The sequence below is a fragment of the Crocodylus porosus genome, unplaced genomic scaffold (genome assembly GCF_001723895.1).
Source record: "Crocodylus porosus isolate Cpor-Errol unplaced genomic scaffold, CroPor_comp1, whole genome shotgun sequence".
Taxonomy (NCBI): domain Eukaryota; kingdom Metazoa; phylum Chordata; order Crocodylia; family Crocodylidae; genus Crocodylus; species Crocodylus porosus.
Window position 1 is genome coordinate 45,902,342 of NW_017728906.1, and position 8,537 is coordinate 45,910,878.

An 8,537-nucleotide genomic window follows, 5' to 3' on the forward strand; every position below is an offset into this window, starting at 1 on the left:
TTTTGCTGGTTACTATTTGTATTTCAGTAGTAAACAATGGCCCCGTCGAAGCCTGAGAGCTGCATTGTGTTAGGTTCTGCACAAATACACAGCGGGTGCATCTACACCTGCGCTTTACTGTGGAGTGGACTAATTAGCTTGCAGTAGAAGGTCACCATTTACATGTGTATTGGTATTAGAGCTCAGTAAATTAATTAACTCCACCATAAGATAGTACTGTCTTTGACAGTATTATCTTACACTGGAGTAAGTAATTGTGCTGAAACACACATGTAGATGGTGACGGCACAAGGGTGCTAAAATTCAGGGGCTGCCTGCCACCTAGCCACACAGCTACTCAGGTTCTGCACTCTTGTGCCCCAGCCAGTCCCTTCACTGCCTGATGCCACCACCCGGAGTTGAGACTTATCTCCCATGCCCCTCCCATGCCAGCCCAGGGCTGCTCCACCTCAGCTCAAATTGCTGCTGAGCCCAGGAGCTGTTGACTCCCGCTGAAATGGCTCTGGACTTTATTGCATTGCATTACGTGCACATGTTGATGCACCCAGTGAGAGGCAACTTGTGCTGCAAAGAGTTTTCAGCCTAAATAGATAAGAGAAAGTCTGAGAAGGGAACTAAGTTTATAGAAGCAGACTTCAGAAGAGAAGTCATGTCTGCTGAATCCCAGAGCAGTGCTCTGTTCAGCAGGCCACACTGCATTTCTGGGTCTGTACGTAGTTTATCATCTTCAGAAACAATGCCATTGTGTAAAAACCATGCCTCTTCAGAAAGACCACATTTTACACCTGAGTTCAGCTATTGTATCAGGCATCAAGAAGTTTTTTGGGGTTTGGTGATTATCACCATGTACCTTGATTTTGGTACATGGAGAGCCTGTCAGATCATCGGAAAAGTGGAGATTTGGGTCATGGTTTGGTTTTCCAACAACACAGGAGGAAACAGGGCCTTCCAATTCCCAGAGGGGGTTGAGCTCCCCAAGGGAATTCCTACAGGTCTCCTGGCTGTAGTAATACCAGATCCTGTAGAAGCATACCAGGAACATTAATGACCAATAAGGTAAGTTTTGATTGTGCTCAGGGGATGTATGCCTAAGGCAGTGCTGCACTCCAGGTGAGCATACCCTTGGGAACAAGTAGCTCATCGGGTTTGACTACCCTTCCTCTGACTTCCACCAGTATCTTGGAAATGGTGTTCATGAAATGCGTGGAGATGTGATAGAATGAGATGTGATTTTGTGAGACTGGTGAGATGGTCATTGACATGTTGCATTCACCCCCTCCATCTGACATTCAGCTGGCCAGTGAGTTAGTATTATTCCAGTTGAGTTCTTTTCTCTCCTTTCCTAGGAAATCAATGTAAATAACTCATTACATCATACACTGAACTTGCCAGTGTTAACGGGATCAGGTCCTTAAAAAAAAAAAAGTCATATTTCAGATTTTAAACAAGCCAGGCACATATTTTAAATCTAACCAGTATTAATCATCCCAGGAATCTTGAATTTTCATGTCTCTATTCAAAATAAAGTATGACTTTCTTGCCGGAGTGGCAAGAGGGGGGAAAGAAACTCTTCTTAAAGGACTTTATCTATCTTAATTCAACTAACTAGTGAGAAGGAAATACGTGTAATAAGGGTGTAAGATAAATATTTGTACTATGCACAATCTAATTTATCACCACCTTAAATGAGTCTTCAGGGATTGTTATGCCTCAGTAAAATGTAATGCATGTAGGTAGAGTACTCATTAAGAGATGTCACCTGGGATCCTTACAATGCAAGGTAATAATACAATTATCTTTTGAGTGATATATTGCAGCTGAGAGAGCTGTGAAGTTAAGATGGACAGTCCTGAAGACCATACCAAGAGGACACCTCACCAAAGCAGTATCCATGATACATTTAAGGCCACGGTTTGGCAAGACTGTAAAGTACATATTTGACTTTAAGCATGCAAATGGTGGCATTGATTTCAATGATGTTGCTCTGACACTTGAAGTTAGGCTGGTTACTAAATTTAATGGGTTAAAGTTACTAACCAGACGGGGGTCTTTATATCTATAATAATAATAGGCTCATTCTGTCTGTCCGGAGTACTTTGATTGGCTGTTTCGGCACCCAAGCACAATGCTTACTGAAACAACCAATCAGAGTGCTCTAGACAGACAGCTGTCAGGTTCCACCAAAAAGAAGAAAAAAAGCGGTGAGGGATACAATCCTTTTTTCTTTTTTTCTTTTTTTCCCCAGAGCCTGCCCGCTTCTCCTGTGGCTGGAGGGCAAACTGCTGGTGGGCCCTGAGCTGCAGTGGGCCCCCAGTGCTTCCCTCTGCAGCAGTGATGCCTCCTGGGACCATTTGGGTGCTGTGCCAGCAGGTTGGTGCTTTCCGGGGGATGCTGCCATCATGGAGGGAAGCACTGGGGTCCCCCACACCTTAGGGCCTGCCAGCAGCTTGATTTCCAGCTGTGGGAGAGGCAAGCAGGCTCCGGGGAAAAAAAAAAAAAGAAATCAGGCCCCTTGCTGCTTTTTTTTTTTTTCCTCAGCTCCTCAGCAGAGCTGGCCTGTGTGAGCTTCTTTTGGGTCACACAGCACCAAAACTGCTGGGGGGGGTGCAGTACTTCCCTCCGTGGCAGCGGTGCCCCCCATGGCTCCCTGGGTGGGGTGCTAGCTGTGCGGGTGCAGCCCCAGCTCACAGGCAGCACCCACTGGATCCAACGGTGCACTGGGCGCTGGAAGCCCGGGTGTGCTCAGGGAAGCTTGGGCTTGGTGGGCTTCCAGCACCCTGTGCACCATCCCTACCACCTTCCTGCCACCTGGGACCACCCAGGAATGGGCTGGCTGTCCTGGGAAGATGGCAGGAGGGCGGCGGGGATGGTACTTTTTGAGGGTGACAAGTTTTGATTCTGTTAAAGTATTCAGTCAGAGGATAACTAAAAATTCTGTATTTAAATAAATACTTCTGCAATAAAAATGTAATTGCAAATGTTTTGTGGGTTTCAGCTAGTCTATAACTAATTCCTAAATTTTCTATTAAATCAAGAAAATATTTTTATACATATATATTGTCTTTTTACCTAATCTATCTAGCATCTGCACAAATGTGTGCACAGTCACTGACCCACCTGCCCACATGCCCTTATGCAGAGTCTATATTGTATATCTGGACAATCTTGAAAAGGATTGCTATTAGGCCTGTGTGAAGCAGCTAGTATTCGCTTCGGTGATTCGAATCACTGTCCTGAATCGATCTGGCCAACTCTGATTCGGCTGCTGCCAAATCTCTGAATCACAGAGGCCCCATTCCCCACCCGCTCTTCCAGCTCCCAGTGCCTTGGAAAAAAAAAAACCCTGGACTCACCGGGTGCTGCTGGGCGGGGGGACAATCTCTGCTGCTTCCCACTGCCCCATTCTGCATGGGGAGGTTCTGCATGAGCCCCCCTGACCTCCCCCCTGTGCTGTCCCAGCCCCGCCATGGCTGTCCCACCTGCCCCAGGTCCGGTCCTTTAAGGAACACCCCCCCAAAACCCTGGACTCACTGGTTCCTGCCCAGCAGGGGGGGCAATCTCCACTGCCCCGCGCCACATGGGGGGTTCTTCCATGAGCCCCCCAAAGCCCTGAAGCTGCTGCAGGAGCTGATGAGTTTGGAGTTCTTTTCATTTTTTTTTCTTATAGGGCCAGAGCTGGGATGGGCAGTGCAGCCGTGGGGGGGCTGGGATAGTGAAGGGGGGGGGCAGCAGGGATTGCCCCCCACCTGGCAGCACCCAGTGAGTAGGGGCTTTTTTTTTAAAGCACTGGGAGCTGTGGCGGGGGGGGCAGCCATGGGGAGGGTACAGTTGGGGGGGGCTGGGAGAGCAGGGAGGGGACAGGGCCTGGTGGGGGTCCCCCCATGGTCCCATTCCCTCTCCTGCAGCCCTCCCTCCCCTGCCCCCTACTTACCAGCTCTGAGTCCGGCTCCAGCTCCCTGCTGCAGCCACCGGGGACTGCCCTAATCATTGAAGCTCTCTGAATATTTTCTGAATCAATTCAGAGAGCTTTGAATTGATTTGGACCTTTTTATTAGTTCCCTGATTTGATTCAGATTTGGAGATTTGGCCACCGAATCGGGTTGAATCAGCACCCAAAACTTCGCACTGCCCTATTTGCTATGCATGCATATCCTTATTTTGTGTCTGCAAATGATTAAAACTAAAGGTAGCTATACTGAAGGTCACAGCTATTCCAAATAAGTGTGTCCACAGGGGCAGTTATGCCACTATAGCAGAATTGTATTAGTATAGTAATGAAGGTGAATTTCCTTATGCAGACAGGAAACTAACTGATTGTGGGCTCAAATCACAGCATTTATTACAGACAATTAACAATGCGATAGCTTCTTCAGGTTTAGTCAGATGCTCAAATACTAATATTTGCAACTGCTATGTTTTGCTCATAACAAATCTCCCCCACAAAATTCTGAGTGCAAATTAAAAGGCTACTTAAAAATCTTTGGGCAATTAAAAAAGCAAAACCTGAAAGTAATTCTAAATCAAGTGAGAGGAGTTTAGGAAATACAGCTTATACGTGTACAAGGTTCATCCTGCTCAGCTGATGAACAAAATGTTTTTAACTCGTTTCAGAATGAATGTGTCTAGTAATTTGGATTTACCAATTAAATCTGAAATTTAAACCATTTCCCCCAAATATATCAATTTGAGTATGTCTCACTGAGAACTACAGATGTGCTATGCCAACATGTAAATAAAATAAAATACTCTAACATTAAATAAACAAAATGTTCCCCTTGAACTAAGAAAAGAAAAGAAAACAAAACTAAAAAAAAACCCCAAACAAACCCAAGATAATGTTTATGCTGGGAAATGTTAATTTTTTTCCCTCCCGGATAATTCAGAAACAGCTGTAGGGGTTTGATTCAATCCCTCCCCCCCACAAAGTTCACATTTACGTTTAGGCTGAGACATGTGTTTTAGCTCCAAGGATGACATTTTCAGAGAGCTATATGTGAGAGAAAACAGGGTTAGAATGCAAATTATGTTATGCTGCAACCTGAACCACCAACCCTGCAATTTATGGTATTTTTTTCTAATGTTTGCTTGTGCTTAAGGGGAGAAGATCCCTGATTTAGTGGTATTTCTGTTCTGTTGAGAGGATAAACAAAACTTTGGCTAATCAGGATTTCTCAATTGGGCCTCATGAAGGTTTCATAGCAGTCTTGTCCAAAGAACACTCCTGATTTTACTGTTAAGAGCTTTGGAGGGGCACTGGAGCACATGGCAGTTGTGTCTATACCACCTCCATGGTGAGTCTGAGACCACTGCTACAAAATCAGCCCTACCCACTCACTCTTGCTCCTCACATGCCACCTACTGAACCATCACCTGGGGTTGCTTTTTGATATGGGCTCAGGTATGCTCTTGGGATCTCAGTTTTGGGTATGCTCCGGCCACTGGTGCTGGGCACACTCAGCACCACTCTACTGGCAACTGTACAAGATTTGTTCAGCCTCTGGTGTGTGCAGTGGGAGCAAATGGACAGGACTTGTTGCTTGGCAGTAGTCCTGGGATCAGGGGGGTAATCAATTTGTACACTGAATGGGTACAAACATACCCTCAGCAGCTACTGAAATAGCCTTTATGCCCTTTACAGGATATTGGGCTCTCTTGAATTCTGCTGGGCTGCAGAGACAGGAGACTAGTACCTAACACTTTCTGATATAAAGTGCTGATTATGCCGACCTATAACATTACCCAAGACTAATGCTTTGGCCTGAAATTCTTCAAGATGATTCTTCAAACTTCCAGCTGAATATTTTGGGAAAAGATTAATTAAAATGGTGCTTCAGTGTTGGAAAGTGAGGTTAAGGGTAAATGGACAATTTAAAATCCCTCTTGCCAAGCCATTTTTAAATGAGTTTGAAGTAGGTAATTGAGATTTGGCAACAAATGAGTCCTAGGGTCAGGCAGGTACATTTGTCCTGCCACCATAAAATCTACCTTATTTGGTTATGACTCTGATACAGTGCCATTTGTACATGCTCAGAACTTGGTAGTGGCATACTGTGATATTACTTGGGCATTTCAGCTGGAAAGAGCATGCTTCAGCTCCTTACAGCTGCATGTCAACAGCACTCAGCACTGGGTATACTCTTAGCCCACAGTATGATTCTGATATGGTAGGCACAGTGTTGTCTTGCTAAGCGAGGAGAAATACATGGAATGACTGCTGCTCTTACCACCTTCTCCATCCCTGGGCAATACTTTGGAAGCATGGAAGAATTATGAGTTCTAATCTTAGCTTTTCCTCTGACTTTTTAGTAAGTAGGGAATTATCTCACATGACAGGAATATCAAGGATATAATATTTTAAAATTAGGCAATGCCAGAATGAAGGTGGCAGTTGGTCAGGACCAAACAATCTTAATTGAGCTAGTCTTTAAATAAATTATTACATACCATTTCTTCCACAGGACCTCTGATCTATTCCAGGTTTGCCCTTGTGCTCACTGAAGTCAATGATTAAAGCTCCCATTGACTTGAATACTACAAGTTCTGAGGCTCTGTGGATGATGGGCTATGAATTGTGACAAGCTTGCAAGGACTAGAAAGATGTCTTGTGTTTTAAAGAAATGGATGGGACCCCACAAATGTTGTATTCTTCAGCTGCAGACACTGTTTTGAAGGTGGATAAGACTATTGTAATGTCCAGCAGGGGCAGGCAATTATTTCGGACGGAAAGCCGCTTACTGAGTTTTGGCAAGCTATTGAGGGCTCCATGAGAGGCAGCCAGGGGCAGATAAATATTAATTTTCTAAATTTTTTAGGGGCCCTGTGGGCTGGATAGAATGGCCTGGTGGGCCACATCAGGCCCACCCCTGGTGTATAGTAATTTAACAAGAAGGCTAAATTAAGGTGTTCTGAGCATAACTAATGCAAGGCATTAAGGAAAACAAGAACAGTGGAAGCTTTTACTGTGCTGGAAAGTCTCTGCATGATCCTTGATAAAAATAGATTTTCATGTTAGGATGAGGCCTATCATTCTTGAAGGGTGCTTGGAAAAGACCCATGGCCTTTTACACTTTGTGAGTCTGCAACGCACAGCTTGCTTCACATTTGTTTGACCTCTTTTATTATATAATAGAACCTTAAAGAAAGAAAAGCAAACCTGAGTCCTGTGATTTATAGCTTGATATTTAGTTGTTCTATCCAGGAGCAAGGCCTAGTGCAAGAAACAAAAAGATACTGTGAGCCCAGAACAAAGGCCATACACTTACATATTAAGTGTATTTTTCTTGGAGTTCTCTCATCACTTGCTTTCATTGAAAAACCAACCGCTTGCTCACCCCATGGGTGTTTCCAAGCTCACGTTCTTTTACTTTTAAGTTCGTCTCTTGGAACATTATTTGTGCTTTTATTCAATGGGCCTAAATCACCATCCCTGCTGCTCCTGGCCCAGTGAGAACCATACAGCCTCCATTTGTGCTGAATAAAAACACCCTCTTCAATAAATTAACTCAGAACTATGGGATGCATGAGCATCTGGTGTTCCCTGTTCTGATTTATTTCTGCAGCAACACACACAACACCCAGTGATAAATGATTCAAGGTAGATGGGCCCTTGGGGAGTAGGAGTATGATGAATAGTCAGCAGTTGGCATCCCACATAAGAGTGTATCCCTGTGGGATCCCTAGGGAGACTACAGGGAAAAAGAAGGGCTAACGTTTTTTGAATAAAACAGCTGTTTGTAATGTCTTCTTTGAGTGCAAGATTAGCTTGATTTTTAACACCTTATTTCAGTAATGAGAAATTGGATGAGTAATCAGTTGACAATAAACAATAATCATTAAACTCATTTTCATCTGTAGGCTAGCTTGATATAGAATGGCAAACAGCAAAATTGATTTATTCTAAATGAATTTTTCACTGAAAGGTCAGTGGCTTTCTTAAGGGATAGCTCTTTTATCAGAGTCGTGCTTTATGGTTTCCGAGCCACTGAAATTTACAACTTCTCCTTCAGAGTAGAGAAGAAGTAAAATTCATTGTTGCTTTCTGTAAGGAAACCAGAAGTCCTTGCCTCTTATTATTTAGGATTTCACTGCTAATTTTGTGGTATACAATAAATGAATGGAAAAATGGTAGTGGTGGACCAACCACCCAGATATAAAATCCCTAAATAATTCTGGAGTTTGTAATGAAGATGGAGAATTTTTGTTTAGTGAGTCTGATTACTGTAATTATTACTATTGGTTTCCCAGTTGTGGGTACTGAGTTCTTAGTGCCATTAAGACATAACCTCCCTTGTACATCTTCAGATATGGAACAGCTGAAGGGGATAGGTTTGCAAGTGAAATGTTATAAGACATGGAATACATGATAGATGCATGATATGGAACACTGGCTTAATGAAGGGCTTCAAATGTTGCAGTGTTTGCTGTGGATCAAATTAATATAGTGTTTTTCCCTCAGGTCTTTATCTACGCTGGAATTTTCAGCCTGTGAAGCATTATGTTCCTATATCCTGCATACAGTAGTGTGGGACATAAAATAA